At 44.6% G+C, this 25449-nt stretch overlaps 1 protein-coding gene across 11 annotated transcripts in view; it reads right to left on the bottom strand.

Moving 5' to 3' along the window:
- RHBDF2 (rhomboid 5 homolog 2) overlaps window positions 1-25449 on the bottom strand; it is a 105673-nt gene that overhangs the window by 63363 nt on the left and 16861 nt on the right. For 2 of the 11 annotated variants that reach the window (XM_053302818.1, XM_053302821.1), the window contains 3 exons: window positions 8528-8634; window positions 6709-6836; window positions 5840-6247 (listed from right to left, as the gene is read on the bottom strand). The exons of 5 other annotated variants lie outside the window; for them this stretch is intronic. The gene's annotated coding sequence lies outside the window, so the exon portion shown is untranslated. Of the gene's footprint in view, window positions 1-5839; window positions 6248-6708; window positions 6837-8527; window positions 8635-25449 lie in introns of those variants that run through there. 4 more of the 11 variants (XM_053302824.1, XM_053302826.1, XM_053302825.1 and 1 more) reach the window with 3 other exon arrangements.

The raw sequence follows: 25449 nt of genomic DNA, 5'->3' as shown, positions 1-25449 counted from the left end.
GGGACAGTCAAGAGTAGACTGCACCTCAAGGAGCTGCAGGGACAAAGGAAAAGAAAGACACTGAGTTGGATCAACTGCCAGTGTTAGGAAGTCCAGAATTGGGGCCCAGTGTTCCCTCTAAGTCGTGTGCATGTGCGCGCGCTCACACGTTTTTGGATGTCCACTCAGTTAATTTTAGATCCTGCTCAGGTTGAATCAGGAGGACCGCACTCTGAATGCACGTGCGCACAGCCTTGATACTGCCGCCCAGAACTCCCTTGCACCCCCATAGAATCATGTTCATGACACAGTTCTATCTATCTGCAAAAGCAGAAGAAAAGCTACAAAATACATGGTGATGAGATATCTGAAACAATGACCCTTGAACATTATCTGTAGGCAAATAAAATAGCAGATACTAGATCACAGAGTAGTGAACAGTGGTGCTTTTATGTAGCACAGCCCTGACAATCAACTATACACCTTCAGAGGCAACGGGAGAAGATGCTGAAGCTTCTCGGCTAATCAAAAGGTCTGGTCATATAGCCAAGATAAATGGCTTAATCTCTTACAAATTCACTTTCTAATGTAATACTTTCTAATGTAATGTAATGTAATGTAAAAAGTGATTGCAAAGGAAAGTGTTCTTAGGGATTATAGACAAAGGAGTGTATTCGGTTAAAAAGATTCACTTGCAGATGCGTGACTGTAGCATCCCTGCTTTTTATAATGCCTGAACAGGGCTATGCTCTAACATTTCTAAGCAAAGTTCTATGTATACAAGGTAAGTACAGTGACCATCTGTAGTAACAAATGGTAACAAACTAGCACAGCAAAGCTAGAGAGACTCATTTTTGTTGCTATTAATGTCCACTGTACTTATTTTGTGACATTTGAGCTTTGTACAGAAGTGTCTCAAGGCCTTTTGCTTTTGCTGTAACAGACGAAACACACACAGCTACTTGCTGGAATTAATTTTAAATGTATTACTGGAAACTTCTTGATGCTTAAAAGTGTTCGCTCAGCATTTCAATGCAAGTTTGTGTTTGTTTTTAATATCCTGTGAGATCCTCAATGCCATACCAGTGGCGGTGAACATGTCCTAGACTTCCAGCATAAAAACAAAACATATGACTAGGAATGAAGCATTAGTGACTTTGTCTTACAGAATGAAACACTATGGGTTAGAATCTAGAGACGCTTGAAAAAGAGTTCTGCTCATGCAATGGGGCTTTCCCACTCCTCCCTTCTCTACAGCCCCCAATGCTGCCCTTCCCCCAAATTGGCACTTGAGGGCTGGGGGGATCTTTTAGAGTGGCATGGGAATTTCTCTTGAAGGTACAGCATACATAAGAAGCTTTATATACTTTAAGGGCATTTGTTTCTAAAGTCTTTGGGGGAAGAAAAGGATACTGAAACCAAAGTGTTACACCAAGCAGCAATGGTACAGAAAGCAGCCTGTGACATAGCAGCCCCTTCTGGCAATGTATTTAGGGAACTGAAGACCCTTTTGGGTTCTGAATCTGTAACAGAAACTGTCTGTTTGCTTTGTGCAACCCCCAGATGCTCCAGAAATCAGCTTATGAAACTAACACCTGAAGAAAATAAGAAGAGACAAGTTCCATACCAACTGTGTGTAGGCAAGTAGCAAAAACAGAGCTTGTACTTTTTTGCCCTTGGTATATATACTGACATATAGGATGCACCAGTACAGCGAAAGAGAGCATTCTAGCAGAGCTTCCCAACTAACTGCACTGGTGCAGCAGGAAAGCTGCTATTTTTGATGTCCTCCTCCCTTTCCCAAAATGGAACTTGTGAACCCAGTAGGGAAACCTTCTACAGGGTCTAGGCCTGTGCATTACCAGAAATATCAGATCAATGCCAATCCGATAACCGTTAAAAAAACAACAACACACCACCCAACTACTGGGGAAGCTGACATGCCCTCCCCAAAACTTCCAGAATCAGTATCAGCTTGGAAGTAACCTGGTATTTTAAGGAATAATCAATATCAGAAACCACCCACCACCACCACCACACATGCAAAGTTTTAAAGCCCTCACTGCTGCAGCTCCGGGTCATCATCATCATCATCATCCCCATTGCACCGCTGGCCATAGCCACTCTACCATGCTGGCCCTGCTGCTCCCTCTGGTCTGATGGCCACTCTTCAGGGCCATGCTGCCACACCAGCCCCGCTGCTGCCACTGACCCTACTTCACGAGGCAGCAGGCCTCCGGAGCTGCTGCTTCAGTGGTGCCAAAGGCTATTCTGTGTGGAAGGGGAGGGGGCAATTTTTAAGAGGCGAGGGCCAAATAAGGCATTAGCTTTTTTTTTTAATGGACTTCCCCCCATTCTTCCACACAGAGGAGCCTTCGGCGCCACCAAAACAGCAACGAAGGTGCGACAGCACAGCCCTGAAGAGTGGCGATTGAGCCCGAGGGAGCAGCAGAGGTGGCCCAACTGGAGGGGCAAAGCAGTGATGACCAATGGTGCAATGGGGTGTTAATGACTGAGAGCCATGGCGGTGAATCCTTTTCAACTTGGTATGTAAATATTTCATTCTGGAACTGGTAGGAGAGGGGTCTGTCAGAGTTTAGACTTCAGAGGGTGTCTCCTATTGGTTCTGGGATTACTGTCAATAACCCCAATATGGGTATTATTGGCCCAGTATGCTCATCAGATGTATCCAGCTGCACAGGGCAAATAGAGCCTAAGAATAGAGCAGGGCGGGGATAGGGAGAGAGTATGGATCAGGAGGCAAAAGGTGGCCGGGAGGGAGGTCGAACTAGTAGTGGAGAAGGAAGAGTTTTCAGTATTGCTTTCAACTAACAAAATATTTTGCTGCTTTCAACAAACAAGATCTACTAATCCAAGGGGGGAAAGTACCCCATTGACCAGCATCTTCTGGATGGAGCTGAATGAAGGGTCTCATCAGAGATGGCAGAATTTTACGATCCCATAGTAAATTGGGATATGCTGGGATCCTACTGAACTGCAGTGCTTGCTAATGCTGTCAAATCCAGATATTATGACAGAGACCAAAGTTTTGTGCTGGAAAGAGAGAACAGATTTTCATACTGTCTCACTGCTAGTGTCCAAAATTAAAGATTGATTCTGCCGGCCATGTCAGTTTTAAACTGATGATTAACCATCATGATTGCTCTTACTGAAGCCAAATGCCAAGGACCTGGTGACTTGTCTTAACCTATTAAGGCAGACTCCCTGCTCCCTTCAGCATGAGACTTGTTTTAAACAACGGGCAGAATGCAAAGCCATTGCCACAATGAGGAACATTTACATAGTTCAGGGAAATTGCTTGGTGTGCATTTTGCTTGTAACCTGCCCAAATTGTTTGCACAAATCTAGGATATACATCTGGGAAAGTAAACTGTACATTACATGAGATTTTCATCTGATCTTTGTGGCTTCTAAGCACACACTCCTCACAGTTTCTGGTTGTATTGCCTGCAGTCCACCAGCTATAAGTGATCTTCAGATGTGACCAACCCACACAGATTAACAGTACATCACAGTTAGATTTATTACACTTTTATCCCACACGATTCTACTACTCCTCTTCCCACGAGTCATCCATATGCATGTCCCCTTCCTAGAACTGGATCTCCTCCTACTTTTAAAATAAAAGCTGTGCACAATTGCATCTGTGTAAATCATATAGATTTTATGCAGATCACTGAAAAGGAAAGGGGAACCCTTCAGAGATTACTACCACTTACTTACTATTATTTATATACTGCTGCTATTATTTACAGTATACACCTAGTGCAGCTGTTACAATTAATCTCCAGGTTTGCTAATAAAGCCTGCCACGTTTCTCTTTACTTCTGCTCCCTGCCTCGCAAGGGACCTCCATGTTCTGCTTTGTACAAGACAAACCCAAATCCGTCTGCTAGATTCTATAACTGAAAGAGAGAGGGAATGGCCATTTTTGTTTCTTTGTCTCAGTAGTCCTTGGTGTAACCTGCAACATCTTGCAAATAACCTAGCAGAGGCTAATCTAGCTCTGCAAAACACCTCCATCTTAATTTCATTGCAAACTGCAGATATTAGAGCTTTCCCAACACATCTAACTTTGCTTCTCTGCCTGTCCCACCCCGCCCCACCCCACTAATGTTTTCATTAACATCCAGCCTGAAAAAGCGCTCTTGAAAACCTGCTCACACTCTGTGACAAAGTAAAGGTAAAGTGTGCCATTGTGTCGGTGTCGACTCCTGGCGACCACAGAGCCCTGTGATTGTCTTTGGTAGAATACAGGAGGGGTTGACCATTGCCATCTCCCACGCAGTATGAGATGATGCCTTTCAGCCTCTTCCATATCGCTGCTGCCCAATATAGGTGTTTCCCATAGTCTGGGAAACATACCAGCGAAAATTCGAAATGGCAACCTCTGGCTTGACAAAGTAGCTAGTTCTAATAAAGCTAAGAAGGCTCTGTGCTAAATAGGTGAGTAGGTGATGGCCCAAAATCACTATAAGAGACAGTGGGGGAGTGGAGAAAGTTCAGATAATAAAGAGGTACTAATGGCCAGGGAGTCACTTTAGGTAGCGCAGCAGGAAAATGCTTGATTAACAAGCAGAAAGTTGCTGGTTCAAATCCCTGCTGGTACTAAATCGGGCAGCAGCGATATAGAAAGATGCTGAAAGGCATCATCTCATACTGCGCAGGAGGAGGCAATGGTAAACCCCTCCTGTATTCTACCAAAGACAATCACAGGGCTCTGTGGTCGCCAGGAGTCAACACCGATGCAATGGCACACTTTACCTTTAATGGCCAGGGAGAGACTGGCAGCATCAGAAATCTGCATGGACCAATAACAGAAAAGCTTGCTCCTCAATGATAAACAACTTTTTGCTTTAAAACAAAGAACAGGAAGTTGAAAGCAAACACTGAAGATCACAGATTAATTGCACCTCACCATTTTCTGTAGTAGCACCCTCTCTCTCTCTGTCTGTCTCCCTCTCCTTCATACACACAGAGGATCACTGGGTTAGACAGTCAAAAATTTGCCAGAAAGTTATTTCTTAGTTTAGGAGCATTGACTGAGTAGATATCACATCTGTACGCCAGGCATTTGATTCTCCTCTGCCCCAGTGGTTGGATTTTGGGACATTTGCATGGAAGTGAACCAGCAAAGACAAAAACAAAATTGTCCTAATAACAGTTTTTATTAAGATACTTATTTTTTCCTTCATACAAAACATTTCAAAGAATACTAGAACATAAACTTCACATAACCAGAATGGTACATTAACTGAAAGATCCTAACTAAGCTGTATGTGTATGCACAATTCTTTAAGAAATAGTCAGAAATGTAGGTCACAGTAATAACATCCCAAGTGTTAAAGGTTCACACAAAGTTGAAAGATGCTATCCAGTCTGCCACTAGTACTATCCAATGACTTGCATCGTCCACAATTTACAAAACCTTTTAAAAAACAATTTAGGATGATGTTCTATTGTGTATGTGTGTGTGTATATATATAGATAGATAGATATATAGATATAGATATAGATATAGATATAGATATAGATATAGATATAGATATAGATATAGATATAGACTATGCTTTTTGTTACCAGCCTCATTTAAGGTTTCTTTACTTCATGAGCTGAGCTTCAGTGAAGGGGGGGGGCATTTTAAAATCTTGTCTCTGGGCCCACTCCAACCTTGCTATGCCCCTGCCTATCAAAGCTCCCCTTCTCCCAAACATAAACTATTTCCAAGTACCATTAAATACAGTCAGCACAAACAAGCATCCAAGGAACAGTACAAAGAGTTTAAAATGTCACAGACAGTGGCTACTCTAGAAAAAAGCAATAGAGGAAGTTGACTCACATGCAAACAGCTTCATTACAGTTGCACAATACATTCTGGGCTAGTCTCAAAAACTGCTTCTTGTTCAGTCTCTCTTATCAAGGGCCTTCTTGTCATACATGCCTTATCCCCATCAGGGTTCTGTTCCATGGTAACACTATCTAGGCAGCCATGAGATTGGCGTAGTCAAAGGAGATTTTCAAATATCTTTCTTCCCACTCGCCAGGGACACAAATGATTCCTTTGCAAGTTTCACTGTGGTTAAACTTAGTGGCAAATGATGTCAGCCTTAGTGTTTCAACACACACACTCTTCTTGTGTACATGCTCCTCCCAAGACTATATACGTATGCATTTCTGGACAAAGCAAAGCTTCCGCAGTCTGTTTCCATCCGCTTGCTGCCACCACATTATGCTCTCACATCAAAGTCTGAAAGCAAATATAGGAGTTGGAACAAAAGATGAAGGCAACAGGCAGAGATGGCCACATTGTGAATTGTACATTGGCACAAGTACATTGTAAATGAAGTTTCGTTTTAGTGATGCATTTCAATATTTTTAATATATCTGTCAAGCAACCCCAAGCGTTTATCTGCCATGTATTAGAGCACTAACATGCAAGCTAATACACTGCTGTGTTTGTTTATTGCTTCTCCAACTTGGTCCTCGGAACAAGACAAGCTGACCATCACAACTTAAATAAAAGTGACTGAAGGTGGTTGGTTAGGTCCACCTTTATGTCCAACACAGGATAAGTATCAATTAGCTTCTTTGTTTTAAAAAATTCAGGGGGGGAAACTTATACAAATAACCAAACACACACATGATGGTGATGGGAAAAGAACTGGAAGAGTCTTTGATATTCCCCAGTCCATGGAGAACCATGTATACCTCATGTTAGACTTGCACTTCCACAGCGTGTCAGTCTTCAGCAGAGTCCAGTAGTCTCTGGGGCCCAGGACTTCAATAGTCTATGTAAACTTCATGTGGACTCACATTTTCATTATATTTCCCCAAATCTAGCAAACAAAAAGGTACCTTCAATCTTGACACAAGTCATTTAGTAAAATCCCAACATTATAAATTATAAGTAATGAATCTGCTTTGAATGTCCTACATCCTAATAATAGATGCATAATTGAATAGATACTTTATTGTTCAGTGTTTTTAAAAAAGTGTTTCAATTTTAACCACACATCAAGCAACATCAACCACACATCAGTGGCCTTCGATACCATCAACCATGCTATCCTTCTGGAGTGCTTAAGTGGGCTGGGCATTGGGGGCACTGCTCTTCAGTGGTTCCGGTCCTATCTCACTTGGTGATTCCAGTCGGTGTCAATTGGTGGTGAGTGTTCTGCTCCCTGGTCCCTTTCTTGTGGGATCCCACAGGGCTCAGTCCTTGCTCCCATTCTTTTTAACATCTACATGAAGCCGCTGGGCCTCGTCATCTGTCAGTTCGGGTTAAGTTTTCATCAATATCCCAATGATACTCAGTTTTATCTCTCTACCCTTGGCCAAACAGGCGATGCCGTCCATGTGCTGGCTCAGTGCCTGGAGGCTGTCAGTACCTGGATAGGCCAAAAAAAGCTCAGGCTTAATCCTTCCAAGACCGAGTTGCTCTTGTTTAGTTTGCAATCTGGCCAATTGCCATGTCAGTTTATCTCTTGATGGGGTTGCACTTCCCTTGAGAGAGATGGTTTGTGATCTGGGGGGCCTTCTGGACTTAGGGCTCCTGCTTGAACAGTAGGTGGAGGCCGTGGCCAGGGGTGCCTTTGCCCAGCTTTGGCTGGTTCGCCAGCTATGGCCTTTTCTCAACCGGCAGGAAATGATTTGGAAACTTCAACTAGTCCAGAATGCAGTGGCCCACCTCCTCATGGGTGGCCGTAGATTTGATATTGTTACACCCATTTTACGGTTGCTGCACTGGTTGCCTGTTTGCTTTCAGATCCAATTCAAAATGCTGGTCCTCACCTAGAAAACCCTTATGGGCTTAGCACCTGTATATCTCTGGGATCGCCTTTCTCAGCCAGTTGTATCCTGTCCTGTGAGGTCTTCTCAGCTGACCCTCCTTAGTGTTCCAGGCCCTGGTGTAGTGCATGGTGCCTGGGCCTGTAGGAGGGCCTTCTCTGTGGCTGCCCCTCTTCTTTGGAACACCCCCCCCAAGTTGTTTTTAAGGCCCTTCTTAAGACCTATCTATTTTGCCAGGCTTTTGCCCTTTAATTTTTTATTGGTATTGTTGTTGTTCACCGCCTAGAGTCTTTGGAGGAGGTGGTATACAAGAAATTTTTAACAAACCAACCAACAAGCCTTGTATTTCTTGAAGACAGTGTGGAAGTTTTACTTATTGGCTGCCATGTGCTTCTCCTGATAATCCATACATGCATTCTATTGATTGCATGTGGAGAGTGAAAGCTTGACATAAACTGCTCTTTTAAAGTAATCCACCCAAGACAAAAAAAGTGAGTTGACATTCAAGGGAGGGCTACTCAAAGGTGACATACCAGGGCCAGGTGTATGGGGGGGGGGGGTTAAGAGTGGTTTACAAGATTTGAAGCAAGAGCATCTACCACACAACAAATCTTTGTTTTCATAATATGCCAAGAGCATGAGAGAAAGGCACAACTAAACTGAACACCAAGCCATGCTGGGGTCATCAAAAGGAAAAGACAGAGAACACAGGGAGAAGACCATTTTAAAGTGAAGCTACCAGTTGTCCCAGGAGGTTACATCTGCACTTGCTGCTGGAAGTCCAGATGCTCTTCAAATCTTACCAAGAATATGACATCACAAGCATTCCCCATCTCAGCACCACTGCTGGAAGAATGAAGATTATGTCAGCCATGTTGATCCCATTGTTGCAGACATGCTTCAACTTCAAGAAGGTCTAATCTATATTACCAAACATCACAGATGAAAGGTATGTGATGGGGCTAGTGTGGAGGACTCTGTCCACATTCCTCAGAGAGCCCCAATCTAACATTCCCAGAGAAGAATGGCTTTATGTCTCCAAGCAGATTCCAGTGTCAGCATTGGTAAGTAAGCATCAGTAACCCCTTCCCAATCAAGGAAGGCCTGCTAGCATTTCAGCCATTCCAAGCTGCTGCTGGCAATGCTGTGATCAGATAATCCAACTGTCACACCAGTTCTTGCTTCTAGCTACAGACAGAAACTAACACAAGACACCAGCAGTCACAGAGCAGGATGGGAATGGTGAGTTGCAGGCAAGAGCTCAGGGAGGGCTCAAGTGCTTCGGAAGACTCAGTGAGAGAGAGTACCTAACTTTACTATGCTCATCAAGAGCCAAGGTCAAAAGGAAAGCTTATGATGGGAACAGTGTGACCAACAATCAAGGGTACCAGAAACAGAAACCTTGCTAAAGGGGTGAGCATCTCCCATGGACACACATACAGTACATAGCAAGTGCTAACCAGAAACCTTTAGGGTTTAAGTAAACTACTGGACTGCAAAAATTATACAACCTGGCCTCCTTTATTTATATTGAGTGAGGGACTCGGATCATGGTTGTGAGCAAATCAAATGAGCAAGATATTTTGAGGGGGCCTGGTGACACTCCCCAGCATTTGGGGCATGGCAGCATTTGAGGTGGAGTTGTTGCTCAGTGGTTCTGCTTTGCATACAGAAATGCCAGGTCCAGTCCCCGGCATTTCCAAGCAGAGCTGGGAAAGGCCCTCTCTGAAATCCTGGTAAACCACTGAGTCAGTGAAGGCAATGCCAGACAATGCCAATTTGAGATGAACCAATGGTTTGACTCGGTATAAGGCAGCTTCATGACAATGCCACACAAAAGAATCTTCTTTTTACAATATGCCTTCTTTTACAATGAAGGTGGCCTGTTCTCAAGGTAGAGTTGCTTACACTTCCATATTTTTTGTCACAAATGTCAAAACATCCACAGTGTAACAAGCACACACTCACAAGACTAGCACAGCTAAGAGTAAACTAGAGACCACAAAAGAGCCAAATGGCAGACTCAAATATAAGATACAAATACAAAACAACGCAGATGTTTTTCTTATTTTACAGTACAACTACAGACATCCGAGACCCTCCAGCTGAAAGCCAAAGTGCACAATACACAAATCACTGGAAAAAGCTTCAGCAAAATAACTTACCCCCACCAAACCATTACATCATGTATCAGTCTGGTACAGAGACTTCCCAGAACTGGTAGCAAGCTGCCACAGAAGTGGTCCATGTCAGGTGCAAGAACAACAGGATGGCCCCTCAGAACCAGTCTACTACACATTATACTTGCCCATGAGGCTCAGCATTTTCCCGGTGATTTTCCCTGCCCCGTATGAAAGGAGGCTGAGGCAAGAAACTTACTGTGTGAACACCAATCCCATCTCAGCAAGCCTAACATTTAGACATTACAGCCACAGCAAGGGCAAGTCTAAATGAAGAGCTCTTTCCAGCAGTCTCTCTGACCGATGTTCTGGCTCCATACCTCTACATTTTGGAGGTTGTACGACCTTACTGGAGTCTGCAGTGTGGTACAGTACAGGTTACCACAGGGCATTTCAAAAAGCACAAAGTCAGGAAGATGGCCATCACTGCCCAATCCCTGCCTGAGTGGGAAGGGAAGAAGGAAGACTGTCTGCTCAGACATTAAATCAAGTTTGTTTTCATGAGAAAAAGAACCCAGGTTTGAACTGTTTAATTCCCACCCACGCTGGACTCAAACAGCTGCCACTTCCCTTGAGCAGCCTCATTACCGGATAGATGAAGGACTGCTGCTGCTCCTTAAAGCCAGATGGGTTGGGAAGTGCAGATATAGAAGTGTGAGGAGTTCAGATAAGAGCCTGCTCAGTCTTAACTTATGAAAGACTTGTGGAAAAGAGAGGCACTCTTCCTGGAAAGGGTAGTGCAAGTGGCCATTGTATGAGAAGTGTTGCAAGAAGAGCATTTCCCATGGTTGAGCTACTTGTGGGAGACTGACACATTTGTAAAAATAACTCTACAGCAGGCCTGCTCAACTTAGGCCCCCCAGCTGTTTTTTGACTACAACTCACAGGAAGCAGGGGATAGAAATAAACAGGCAGTTCTCACAATGGAAGGAATTAAGCACTGAAATCCCCTTAGGATCTATGTTGGGACTGGTACTATTTGGTGTATTCCCAAGGGATCTGGAATCAAAGGTGATCTATGAGGTGGTCAAGTTTGCAGATAGCATCATCACAATTCAGAACGTTGAAAGTCCAAGTGGACTCTGAAGAGCTCCAAAAAGGACCCTCTCCAAACTAGCAGTCAAGAGTCAATGTAAGCGCAGAAAAGAGCAACCACAAAAATCACAGAGCTAGAACACAAGGAAAAGTCTCAGTGTTTTGGAGGGGGGAAACAACTAAGGTAGGATTTGATAGAAGTTTATAAAAATATACATGGTGTGAAGAAACTCTAAATGGTAGAACTTGGGGATCATTCAATAAAATCGATTGGCAGGAGTTTCAGGACAGGCTAATTAAGGGCTTCTGCACACACTTAATTAATGGGATCTAAATGTGGTGATTATCACAGGCTTAGATGGGACTAGACAAACTCATGGGAGAACCAGTCTATCAATGGGTCATAATAGCCAAAATGGAACATCTAAGTTCAGAGGCAGTATCAGCTGCTGATAGAGGGCAGAGAACAACAGGAAAGAACCATGCCTTGCTGGGCTTCTCAGAATGGTGCCTGGCTAGACAGATCTGGAGCTCTGCATATGTTCAAGCAGTATATACACAGCTCTTCAGGACAGGAAACAGAAAGAAATCATTCCTAATCACTCAGCAGCTATAATAGAGTTATCTACTTACAAAATTCAGAGGGCTGAATGAATGTTTTAAAATCTATATTTAGTCCTGACGTACCTTTTTACTGGGGAGTGGGAGGGAAATCCTATATCATAAAAACAGATCAGAATCTGAAATCAGGACTCCACCTTCAAAAGGTCAATATACAGAAAAATGTTTTAGACAAACTGCACAAAGGTCTTATCTGATTAGAGACATATTGGTTCTATTCTAACATTTTACATGAGAATGTGCTGGCCATAATGGAGTTAAGACACTCACTAAATCTAGAATTATAAGGCTGGAAATGCAGCAACTTTCTCCATTTCCCCTTGCCTCCACCCAAAAAGCACGAAGGCAGAGTGCCACCCTATAAAATTCCCATGATGCAACTGGTTAAACTATTGTTAACTTCATAGTTCCTCTTTCTTGCATTCTGTATTATATATGTAGCATATGAAAGGCTTTCTCCCTATTGTTTCTGCAAAACAGAAAAACCTCAGAGACAAAGGCAGCTCTTTCACAATATATATTATACATATAAGGTTTCATGCATTTTTAAAAGGGAAGATTCAACAGAAACAAAATTCATTTAAGATCCAGTGTCAGGAGTATGAAATATTTATAAATGCCTTATATACCAGCTTCAAGATGCACCTAAAGCCTATGAAGACAGCCCACTAAGTAGTCTTTTAAATCTGTTACAGCCCTCAGTAGTCTTTTAAATCTGTTACAGTATTATACAGGATAGGTAGCCTGAACCCTATTTAATGTGAACTCACAATTTCCAGGGGTCTTCAGTCACAACTCTATGGCTTCATTCAGATGACACGCCAACCCTCAGTTACACTTACCCGAGGTCAGAGTTTCTCATTGTCCAAATGCAGGAAAATCCTGCAACTGTGGTTCTGCTGTCAGTTCCAAACCACAGATTGAACCCTCAACTTGAAGTGGGGCAGGTTGCTGGAACCAGAGCTCTACTGATCCTATAGTTCCATCCAAATGCAGCAACCTGGGGTTTGTACTTAAGCTTCTCCCATGAACACCCCCGCCCCAATTTCACAATCAGTGGTTGCTGGTCGAGTGATGCGCTCAGTGGAAGAGGGAGGGAGATTGCTGGTGGAGGCAATGGAACAGGAGCTGCCGGATCATCTGCGGTATGATTCTTGGCTTCCGAGGTTAACCTCAGGTAAGCTTAACCATGGTTTCACTTGTCCAAACTGGGCCTATAAGTATAACACATCATATTTTTATCCTGTGGCTTTGTGAGCTACCATAAGGCAATGGCAATTCTTTTTAAATAACCTCCATCTCTGACTGAAACTGAAAGCAACTTCATTCATTGCAGTTCTTACAGGGAGAGCCATCTTTGGGGTGGGGTGGAAAGAAATCAAGAATGCTAACATTTAAGTGATGCAAAAAGAGTCTCCTTCATCCACAATTGCACCAGGCAGTGAACAGCAGAGAAGTCTCTGTGTTTGATTTCAATCTCTGAGGCAGCCCCAAGATTACTTTAAGGCAGCATCAACAGTGTGGTCTCAAGGCCCAAGGTGCCATTACCCATTCAGTTCTGCAAGACCTTTTCTAACACCAACACAGTCCTATACACCCACAAGCAGAAAGTATGCAACCTTGAATCTTCCCTTTTACTTTCCCCTAACAGTAGCTTGAAGCCAAGGCAGTAAGTAAGGCAGTAAGCCAAGGCATGTGGCAGGGAATTACCTTTTCCACGCTTTTATGGTGAGACCATCATCCTTTTGTTTGCATTAAGTTGGTGGTTGTGCCATCAAGTCGGTGTTGACTTCTGATGACCACAGAGCCATGTGGTTTTCTTGGTAGAATACAGGAGGGATTTACCGTTGCCTTCTCCTGTGCAGTTCGAGATGATGCCTTTCAGCACCTCCCTATATCACTGCTGCTGTCTTATTGTAAACTGCCCAGAGATGTAAGTTTTGGGCAGTATAAAAATATGCTAAATAAATAAATTAATAAATAAAGGTGTGTTTCCCAGAATATGGGGAACATACCAACAGGGATTCTCCACTGAGCCATTAGAAGTGCTGCTCTTTAAATGCCTAAAAGGTACATTCACCTTTCTACCAGTATAATATACATCCTTATCTATAAAACACTTGGTGTCTGTGCCTCCCTGGCCTCTTCTGGGCATGCGCGAAGCACATGGCCAGAACAGAGCCAGGGAGCCAGGACCGCCAGCACCCGGCGGCCATCTTGGGCGGCCAGAAGCGGCCGCCCCGAAGAAGCCGGGTAAGCGGCGGCGGAGGACACTGGCTGAGGCGGCGGCAAAGCCGCTGCCTCAGCCAGAGGAGACGGCGCGGCCAAGGAGGCGGCAGAGCCATGGCCGAGGCCTGGCCGTGCTGCCGCTTACCTGGCTTCTTCGGGGCGGCCGCTTCTGGCCGCCCAGGATGGCCGCCGGACGAGGTGGCGGAGAAGAATGCGGCAGTGGGCCCGGGCAGCGGTGGACCAGGCCGGAGCCGCGGGCGGCGGTGGGTGGCGGGCCCGGCCGGAGCCGCGGGCGGCGGTGAGTGACGGGCCCGGCCAGAGCCGCGGGCAGGAGGGGTAATGGCGGCGGTGGTCTGGAGCGCAGAGCTCCCCTAGCGCCCGTTATCCAACGGGCTACAAAGCCACTAGTCATACAATAAATCAGTTAAGAATGCAAAATAGAACAAAGATATCAGGGGGGGGAAAGAGAAAGAAGACCAATCCCTCAACAATAAAATGCCACAGGTAAAATAATCTTAATGGCAATGCCAGTCAACCACGCTACTGCCTGTCCAACATCTCATTTAGAAAGCCTGGTTCTGACCACAGACGGTCAGATATTGAGCAAAGTGGGCCACATTCCAGAGCTGAGATGCAGCAGCAAAGGCTGCTTGATATGATGCACCACAATTCAAGGTCAGCACTGCTAGAAGAGAGTGTTTCTGCCATGTGTTTAGAAACCACCATGGCTTTCTAAATCCATGTGCCCAATCTCTGGTCCTCCAAGTAGTTTTGGAGATGTGAATATATCGATTTATTCCTGGGCTTCCTAGAAACTTTCCAGTGCAGTCTGAAATGTCATTTAATAATCAAAATGGGTGGGCAAAAAAAAAATAGGTTAATGATATGGGGACATTAAACACTGAATAATCCTTTGGTGGCAGAGAAAATATGCCTATAAACACCATTCTTGTAAGATCACCTTCCAATCAAATGACAGAAGTATTAAAAAAACACCTTTCATTTCCTGCCTAGATTTAAGAAGTTGGCTGTGCCTGTAAAAGCAAAGCAAATGGAGTTAGCCAGATTTACGAGCAGCACATGACCGTTCTTAGACCAGTGCTAATAAAATAAGGTCAGAGTCATGCTGGCCTGTGAATTACAGGGATAATCTCAAATAATCCCTGCACCAACAATAGTGTAATGTACTGTGTTTGATCAAGTAAGATAGTACCTCCAATAGCAGTCATCAAGCAGCTACATGATACCTGATGATCATGACTCTCAAAAAGGTATTCCAGGCAAAGGTACTGATGACTACAAGCTTATAAATTATGATGTGCGGTGGGAGCAAGAGTGCAGATCCCAAGTGATGTAGCTGTAGCAGAAACTCAGTAAAGTATCTTCACTAAAGTCAAGTTCACAATGGATTAAACTGATTAAATTCTTTGTGTGCTGAAGCAGATAGTAAGTAGCAATTGCAGCACACATCCAATCTCACAGTTCAAAACCTACATTTACCATGCCATGCAAAGCTGACTAAAGTGAGTGAATGATATGAGTGATATGAATGAATCACATAACTGCTGCAGGTGCAACAGCCAGCAGGCGGGGGAGAGTTGGGATTAGCAATAGCAGTGATCAGAGGAGGAGCAGGTAGGGACCTGCTTTTCTCCACTTTAAAGGGGCTGTGTAAACCCTCAATTTTAAAAGGGATGTGCCTGCAATTTGGATGCCAAATTGCCTTTTGGCATATCCCTAGCAGGTGCACACTGGATTTCTTCATAGTGTCACTGAATCCACATACACTTAATAATCCAGGTTGGTAGTGCAATGTAGCCTTCATCAAAATACTTGATCAATCTAAGCTGCACACAGGGACTTCCCTTGCAAGAATCTATCTTGTCATGAATTCACTGGATGGCCTTAGACTAAGGCACTCCCTTTCAGTCTCAGCACAACCTGTCTGCAATATGAAGACAATAATACATACTTACCTTATAGGGTTGCAGCAAGGATTCCATCAAGATAATACACCTGAAGCACACTCAAACAAGTGCTACACAAATGTTAAGCATTATCATCAAGAGAGGTGGCCAAGCCTCATGACAGTGTAGTTAGTCCTAGGTCTTCCTTTGCCCACACACTGCACCTGAACTCCAAGAACGAGACCACAGACACAACAGCTGAAATCTAATTTGTTAAAAAGTATCCAATGTCACACTTGTCTCTGGGCAATCTGCCAGTGCTTGTGGTTGGACAATTACATTTCTCTCACTTAACAAGTGTTCTTTCCTATTTTCTGAATGTCTGGGGGAAATCAATACAATGAAATAGCACACTCTGGCTGGAGAGATACTCTTTAAAAAAATCTTTTGTGTTCACTTGAAGCACTACCGTGCAAAAGCATAAAGAACCATGATATCTTGTCCAACTCTTTGCACTGGAGAGGTATGTGAAATTACCCCCCCACACACACACACACAAACACTCTTCTTACTTTATACAGCAGCTCACGCTGTAAGAAGATCTGTGCTGACCAGCTGCTCAGCAGCTGCAGTCTCAAAGGCAGGAACAGGAAAGATGCCACAAGACTAGGCCCCTAGCCAGTAATGTTGTGAAGACTGTGAATTTTATGAAGATCACCTAGGGGGTGTTAAGTGGGAGTAGATCAATGAAGTATAGCCTAAACCTATAGACAAGTAGCAAAGTACATTTAAGGCATTTTAATACTATTCAATCACATTAGGGGGAAAATAAGAATCTAGTGTTTTTCCAGTTATCTCAGTGCCTTTGGACTCATTGGGCAGAAGATGGGAAGGCAGGAGCAGGATTCCTCCTTGGTGAGCAATTTGGTACAATACTGACCACCATTTTTCCTTGTATCTCACAAAAGTAATTTCCCACAAGAAATGTTCATTTTAAGCAGTAAACTGAAAAATTCAGGGAAAGCAAATACTACTGAAGAGTCTGAGGCCCTACTGGTCCCCCTTAAGTCTTTATAACAGTGTTGACCCTACAAATCAAGAAATGAAGAGCAAGTGAGGCATTATCAGAACTCTTCCTCAGGTTGCAAGTAAGAGGAGAGGTACTTTTCTCTTTCCTGAAAAATGTCTTACCCATTTTTCCACTTTAGAAGAGCACACAAGCCAGTCATTTTTCAGAAATAAAGCAATAATTAAAAAGTACAAACAACTTATTCTCCCAGTGGCTAAATGCTGATGTTTTCCTTGTGTTTCTTTTTAGAATGCAAGCCCCTCTGGGACAGGGAATCATCTCCTTATTCTTTTTGCTATGGAAATTGCTTTGAGAGTGTTGGGGGGCGGAAAGCAGGCTATAAATACTCTAAACAACTCCTTCAGATCAAGAGGATCTTTACAGATGCTCTGAATCACCAGCCCAATGGGAAGATGTGATACCTGACAGTGGGGTGTAGGGGGGTGGGGCAGGTCTGGGGAAGGGCAGGAGATTGGAGGGATACTTGGTAGGTGGCGGATTGGCCAGGAGGAAGACAGTACAGGGGTAGAAAGGCAGGAGGATGGAATAAAAGCAAACCTATGAGGTCAGATTATTGCCTCAGGACAAAAACACAGATAAAATTCAGCTCAGGAACAAATACTATTACTGAACCATTTTTAGCCTACTTTCCTTAAGGAAAGTAAGCTTATGAGATCACCCAGGGGTGTGTGTGTGCACCCGCTTGTCCCCTGCTATCAACTTTGCAATGCCTGGACTGATTTGAACCCAATTTGGAACAGTTGTAGGGACACATAGGAATGGCTCAACAGTGTCATTTGTGATTATGTCATCCACCTCAATTCAAGACAGTGGGCACATGAACGTTTGAGGAACAAGCGGGAACTGATTTGGACCAAATATAGTACAGTTGTAGGGAAATATAGGAACACCTTAGTAGCATAGTTTGTGATGAAGTGATCCATTCCAATTCAAGATGACAGATCATTTGAGGCGCAAGTGTAGCCCACTTCTGAACCACCTAACTGAACCACTCCGCATTCCCTCTGCTGGCGCTCTGTTATTTTTAAGCCCCTCAGGGAGGCAGCATTCCTCCCTTCCACCCCGTTTTCCCCATCAGCCGGAAGTGGCTGGAAGTAGTAAGCATGTGTGCGCATGCGCATGACAGGCGCACACGTGCTCACTACTTCCGCCTGATGGGGGAAACGGGGCGGCAGGGAGGAACGCTGCCGCCCTGAGGGGCTTAAAAATAACAGAGCGCCAGCGGGGAAAATGTGGAGGGGGGTGAGTACACCCTCCCCCACCATTAAAATACTACCCCCACCTGCACCAAAATGCCGAAACCACCATCCCCAGCGCCGAAATGTTTTGGAGGCCTTTATAATGGCCTCCGACACATTTCGGGCACACGCCTATCGTAGAGATTAATAGGGACATCTCAGTAGCAGAGTTTGGGATGATATCATCCACCCCCATTCGAGATGGTGGATGCATGCATGTTTGAGGTGGAAATGGGCTAATATGTGAAGACAGTAATTAATTAAAATCATAGTGAAAGGAAAGTAGGTAGATTACTTCTTACCAGAACAAATTGTTAAAATTTGTATCTGAACCAGAGAGTTTAGATTAACAAGCGATGATTAAAAAATCATCAGAGAATCACCAGAGAGTTTAGATTAACAAGCGATGATTAGATTAAGAAACTTGTTAGAGTTTAAAAAGTGATGATCCAAACTAGAACTGAACTCCAATAGTTCAATGCCTTGCTTCCATATCATACATTTCAACTGTTAGCCTGCAAAATTGGACACTTAAGCCACTTCTAATAATTAGGGTGTCTTGGCCTACACAGTTGAAAAATTCCAGCTGTGTTATCCCAACAATGTTGATATAACATGAATTGGTCAGTCAGTCAGTGTGGCCCAAGAAAAGGTGGGCACTTCCAGGTCAGGGAGCAACCTAGTCACCGCTCTTTTAGATTTTCAAGTGTTGGCAGAAGACATATGTATACGTGGAAGACTGCAACCCTTCCTTTGTAGGAAGAATGCACAGTAGAATACGGTGAAGACTTTGCTTTGGGGGAAAGGGGGAAAGATCTCATAGGCCTGAAAGACACTGTAGCTAAAGAAAGATTCATTATTCCCCAAACACCACACTCAAGCAGATTGTATGCAGTGGAGTCAAAGCAAAAATGTCACATAGTGGTGTGCCCGAACCGGTCCGGAGCCATGCAAAAGGCCTCCAGACGGGTCCAGAATTCGGGCGGTCTGGCGGGCGGGGGGGAGTGTCGCTTTAAGGGCAGGGGGGGTAGTACTTACCCCTCCCGCCGCTCTTCCCCCTCCGGTGCTCGACTTTAAGGAAACGTTTTTGGGGCGGCAGGGTTCTTCCCTGCTGCCCCTGCCCCCATTGTTGTCTGCAAAACTCTGAGCAAGTAGAAGCTGCCGCCATGCATGTGCCCGTCACGGTGTGTGCGCGCGCCACATACGTCACACAAAAACGTTTCCTTAAAGTCGAGCGCCGGAGGGGGAAGAGCGGCGGGAGGGGTAATTACTACTCCCCCCGCCCTTAAAGCGACACTCCCCCCAGTGCCGCCATGCCTCCGTGGTTCCATACACATCCCTAATGTCACATGGATTTGAAAGTTAGGGAAATTGTGTTAAAGAAATCCTTTTCAATCCCAACACTCGGAACTGCTTACCCAAAAAGACAAAAGAGGCTAAATGAATATAAACCTTGAAAAACCAGAAATTTTCAAGTTGGGCTTTAACATTTAGTAAACACCTAAAATACTAAACCATAACTATTATATAAAGTCACCTGGGGAGGGGCTAAACTTATTGCCAAAGTCAGTACTACTTTCCATCCTTTCAACACCATTCCCAATCCAGCAGGGAATGTTGTACTGAAGAGATCATACATTAGGAAGTTTCCGTTAGGTTTAGTTCAAGAAACCCAATACAAAACTATTCTCTCCTCGCCATCCCCAGTGTTGGGGTATCAGATTACACTGGAGTCATTGCTTCCAGACATCAGACCAACCATACATTATAACAAAGTCACTAAAAAGTTCCCATTGCAAGAATCTGTACTGTTTTAAATGGAAACTGACAGTATGGATCAAATCCTCTTGTGAACATTTCATATTCCTGTATCACTGGTTTACAACATTTATATAATTCCCTACAAACTGTTGTGGCACAGAGGACATCAAACTGGATTTAAAACATGACTGTCCAATGCATATGTGCAATTAGAGTTCCTGACCCAACAGGAGCATGCCAGAGAACACCCACCCCTCAGAAAGCGAGAAGGCAGATGCAAACATATGCTAGGGACTCAGTTGTGGGTGTCCAGCAGCTGCTGTATGGCTTGGGGGGGGGGATAAGAACAACCACTTCTGAAGTTTCCATTCGTACATTTTGTTCACAGAATCACAGGGCTGCAAGGCACTTGGCAACAACAAGCATCAAGGCAATTTCCCACATCAGTCTCCTAAAAGAATGACCTAATACATTCTGATCAGGCCTTCTTTGCAGTTTAGTTTTAAAGGTTTGTAGGAAAACTATGCCAATTCTTAATTTATGGTCTGACCCATATAATAGTGTTTGTTTTTGTGAACCACCTAGAGCCTTTGGAGTCAGCGGCACATAAATTAATTAAATAAATAATGATGATTAGCTGGGCTGGATGCAGAGCATCTGCACCTCTAGTTCTCCCCACTCCTTCCCCCTCCCTCTCGGTTTCCCCTCAGTTTTTCAGCCCCCCACTGGTGCCAGTTTCATTCTCCGCCCCCCGCTGCTGTTTCTCCCCTGCTGCCTGCCCCACCATTTTCTTTCCCTGCCCCCCGCTGCTGCCGCCTTCTTTTCCCCTGCCAGCCCTCCGCCATTTTATTGCCCGACACCGTTCCCCCCCCCATCTTTCCCGCCTCACCTGCAAGCCTGTCTGCTAGTGCCGGCGCTTTCCTCTCCCCCTGCCGGCAGCTTGCTCACAAACTCTTGCAAGAGTTGCCACTCATGGGATTAGCAACGGGTATGCCTTAGAGAGACAGACAGGCAAATAGACAGACAGAAGCATGTACAGGATGTATCTGGCAAAGCCTTGTCCTTCTAGACTTCTCCACAAGTATCCTTTCTAGATGAAAAATGACACTGGAATACAAATTCTCAGGGACAAGATCTCTGCCCTTTTCTTCTTTTTCACACAGAAAATAAATCACATAAATCTTATATTTCAAAATATGTTGTGCAAGTATTTTCCATGGAAAGAAGTTTTGGACAAAATTGTCCCATAGACAAAGCACCCCTCTCTTGCCTACAAACAGATTTCCCTGGTGTCCTAGGAAATCTCCCATTAACTGCTGCTCCAGAATTAGGTACAGACTCTGGTACATCTCTTTGAACTAAACGAAGGGGATAATATTATGCAGATGTCTACAGTGTTGCAGGCAGAAGGCGTTTGACTCTGCCTGTCACTGTGCTCCCAGGATACTCAGTTTACACAGAGACATGTTTATGGCAAGTTAGTTTCCTGTCACTAAACAAGGTAGCTTCCAGCACATTGTCTGATTTACCAGGAAGGGATGTACTTGTCATCACATTGACAGACTTTCAGAAATGCTGCAGAACCAGTTAGAAGGCTGAATTGCAACACACTAACCAGGAAGCCTTCAGTTACACTTTCTCTGCACCAAGACTCAACGATCACTTCAGGCAGAAGGCTGCTCATAGCAGGGCTCTCGCTCTTGCCATCTTGAGGCTTGTTTTTGTTCCGATCAGCTTCGTTGGAATTGGAGATGGTCAATTTGGGAAAGGATGGCACAAATCACATTAGCGGCTCTATGCTGCATTTTTCCAGGTAACCCACCAGTTCTCCCCAGAGGCCTGCTCCTGTGGTCAGCAGCTGCTAAATCGGCAAACTACAATGGGTCTGAATGGCTCAGGAAGGAAACTTGCCACAAACACTTGCCCACGTTCTCTCTAGCTTTACTAAGACAGAGCAAGAGTTCCACTCTCACACAGAACCAGGACAGTAGCTGCACTGAAGATCTGTCTTGCAGCCCAGCGAGCAGGGGGAGTGATGGGGGTGCAATTTTTTGCTTCACTTCCTTCCCTCCCCACAAAAGCCCTGTTTGTTTGTAGAAATGTTCCTGATGGTTGCATAGCTCACACACCTTGGTAAAGTTGTGGAGAATGTGGGCCACTGTCTTTTACTGAGGTGAGGCTATACGCAAGCACATTAGGAAAGTCCTCTGTACTCCTTTGTACAAACAGCTGGAAACACGGAACAAACAACAACAACGGTAGCAACTTCATACTTAAGTTCTCCTGTGCCAGATATTGATCCCCAAAGCAACAGGAAGTTAAAGGTATTGCCAGGTATGTACACACACAAACATTGCCGTTTCCCTTTGCTAAATGACTAGTCCTTTAGAGCTATAAAGAGCGCTCATCACCATGCAAAAACCACTGAAAGGTGTTTCCCTGAAAACAAGGTTTTTAGGTTTCCCTGAAAACAACCATGGCTAACCCTGTTACTCTCACGATGTGTCACACTGCATTTAGGAAAGATGCTACCCCCGTTTCCTCTCATTTTGGGATCACCCACGCACTAGGTGGGTGAAGAATAAAATTAGTAGACACTTCCCTTGTGTTGCAAGGATCACAGCACACCGATACACCCTGACCTCCACAAAAAGGCACCCTCTACCCATGTACAAACATACTAGGAAGCAACAAACTGCATGCTGCTCATTCAAAGGCCATGAAAGGACAAAGGTTACAGAAGTAGCATAAGCCATTCCCACTCAGTTGCCATCTCTTCTCCAAATACCCAGAGAGAGGAGCCCCTTCCTAACCTCAAAGATTACCAGTCTGTATGTGGAGCACAGAGAGCCTGTAAGCCGTGCCCAAGTGATGAAAAGAATCCTTTCAAGGCAGAAAGTAGCTTGCCAAGCATATCCAAGCAGTAACACTAAAGTTCAAAGGCATGTTCCACTTCATCCCTCACCTAGGAGTTTCCAAACACATACAAGCATTCCTCCATTTTTAAGTACAGAAGAATAAACAGCATCACAGCTCGCCTATTTTATCATGCTTTCCAAAGTGTTGTCTTTCACAAAGCCTCCTTGGGCAAAGATGATCTTATCTGCAAGTTCCTTAAGCATAACGGCAGATTATATCTATAGATGATCTGCATGGAGATAATCACATGTGATGCATACAAAGCAGAATACACATGCAAAATGGGCACATGTAACTGTTTACATGTAAGCTGCATGCTAATTATCAAAGTGCATTTCATCTAGCATTTTAGAAAATTTGTTGCAACTCAGAGAATACAATACAGTACCTACAAACAGTGTGTCCATCTGGCTCATTTTAAATCTGGCAGACAATTTGGGGTGTGTGTGTGTGTGTGTGTGTGTGTGTGTGTGTGTGTGTGTGTGTGTAGAAAGAGAGAGAGAAGATAAACAGAGCCTTGATCTCAAATTCCTGGGTCCAAACACTTCTGCCATGGACCCATTGCCCATCCAGAGGGTCAAAGAGTCCATTTATCTGGTAACAGGTTAGCCACTCTTTGGCATAAACTCTCATGGGGCTGGTTCAGATGAACACTGGCCTGCAGCAGGCCAACTCTGCAAAAACGTTGGGGCCATGACACGAACACACCCACCCTGATGTCACTCAAGAACATGTCGACAAGATCTCAGTCTGTCCTTGAATCGTGTGTGAGGGGTGATCATCCTAATCGCCCCTCTACACGTGCTACAGAACCCAAGTTCATGCCATGGCCCTGAAGTTATTGTGTGTAGGGGTTGATGCATGCCGATGTTCATCTGAGCTGGCCCATGGTAGTATATATTCAAGGACAACATACAAGACAAAAACACTATGACCGCAGAATAACCAAAGCAGAATCATAAAAACCAGCCCCTAGAAGTGCTGCAAATCCTGGGCAAATAACATGTTTTCATCTGTCAGTTTCCACGCTGAGGGGACCATCAAGGTTGGTGCTGTTCTTGCTTCTCTGGGAAGCGTAGATTTGAGGCATGGAAGTCAAAAATGCCCTCTCTTTAGTGACCACCACCTAAACCCAGATGGCAGTGGTACCCAGAGGACAGCCTTCATTAAATGACTGTAGGATCCAGACTGGTTCACATTGTAAGAAGAGGTCCTTAAGGTAACCAGGTCCCAAGACAGTTGGGTTTTAATAGATAATAGACAGCACTCTGAACTGTGCCTGGTAGTGTATCAGCAGCTAGTTAATCTGTTTAAGCACTAGAGCGATATGCTCCCTGGAGACAGTCCCATTTAGCAACCCAACAGCTGCATTTTGTACTAACTTTATTGTGACTGGGGATGATGGGAGTTGTAGTTCAGCAACATACCAAGTACCACAAGTTAGGAACTCCTGTACTAACTGAAGTTTCCAGTATGTGAGGCAGCCTCACATACAATGTATTGCAATAGTCCAGTCCAATGGTTACCGGGGCATAGGTAATTCTGTCCAGGAGAGCTGCAGTTGATTCACCAGCTATGGTGTATGTAAGGTGCTACAGGCCACAGATACACTTCAGGGACAAAGCTGGATCTATCAGCACCATCATGCTGCAAACTTTTAGGGAGAAGTGCACTCCCATCTAGAACAGTTGAACACCACCTCTAAGCCACTTATCAAGAGAATGTGCATCTTATCTGGGTTGAGCTCCAGTTTATTAGCAATCCTTGTCATATCCCCTCTGACCTTCTCCCAGCATAGATAATCTATCAGTAAAACCAAGGGGTTTCTCTGCTAAAACTAGGCCTGAAGCCAGACTGAAGAGGAAGTAGGTCAGGGCTGATCCCAGACACTGATTCAGTACTTCCACAGCCTCACCCAATTCCAATAAACGGGAAAAGCAGAACTGGGTGCATCAGTGAGCTGATGGTACCTCACTCCAAATCTCTGGATTAGCTCACTCAGCAGTTTCATGGAGATGTTAAGCAGCATGGAGGACAAGATGGACTCTTGTGGGACCCCATAGCACAGATGCCACAGGGCCAGCAGTAGTCTTCTCAGCAGTCCCCTGCCCTGGGATCAACTATCCAGGTAGGAGTGGAACCACTCCTTTTCTCCATTAGGGGTGTGCAAAACTGTTTCTGTTCAAACTAGGTTTGAATAGAACCGGCCTGGTTCAACTGGTTTGGACTTGAACCGAACCACAAAAAAGGGGTGCCAGTCTGTGTCCGAGCCAAACTGGCCCCAGTTCTAAGGGAACCGGTTTGCCGGTTCAAGGGGGCATGCTTGTAAAGGGCGAATCCTCAGTGGATTCCCCTTTACAAGCAAGGGGGGGGGGACCCTGCTTACAGGGCACCTATAGTCAGAGGTGGCAGCCTGGCATGGCTCCTCTGAAGTCTGCTGACTGGGATCGGCATTCCAGTGCCGCCTGGTTCCAGCCTCTGCACATTCTGGCCTCAAGCTCTAACCAAACTGCTGGAATTGGATCCGTGCACACCCCAACTCTGCATAGGAGTCATTGTGCAGTGCAACAGCTCTATTTCTGTATCTATTAAGTAACAGTGCCCTACTACCTAACAGGATGGATGGTAGGACAGAAACATAATAGTAATTATAAATAATGTTGTTGAAATCTGTATGTAAT

This window comes from Hemicordylus capensis, chromosome 2 (genome assembly GCF_027244095.1).
Source record: "Hemicordylus capensis ecotype Gifberg chromosome 2, rHemCap1.1.pri, whole genome shotgun sequence".
NCBI lineage: Eukaryota > Metazoa > Chordata > Lepidosauria > Squamata > Cordylidae > Hemicordylus > Hemicordylus capensis.
This window is presented reverse-complemented; position numbering and strand designations above follow the sequence as displayed.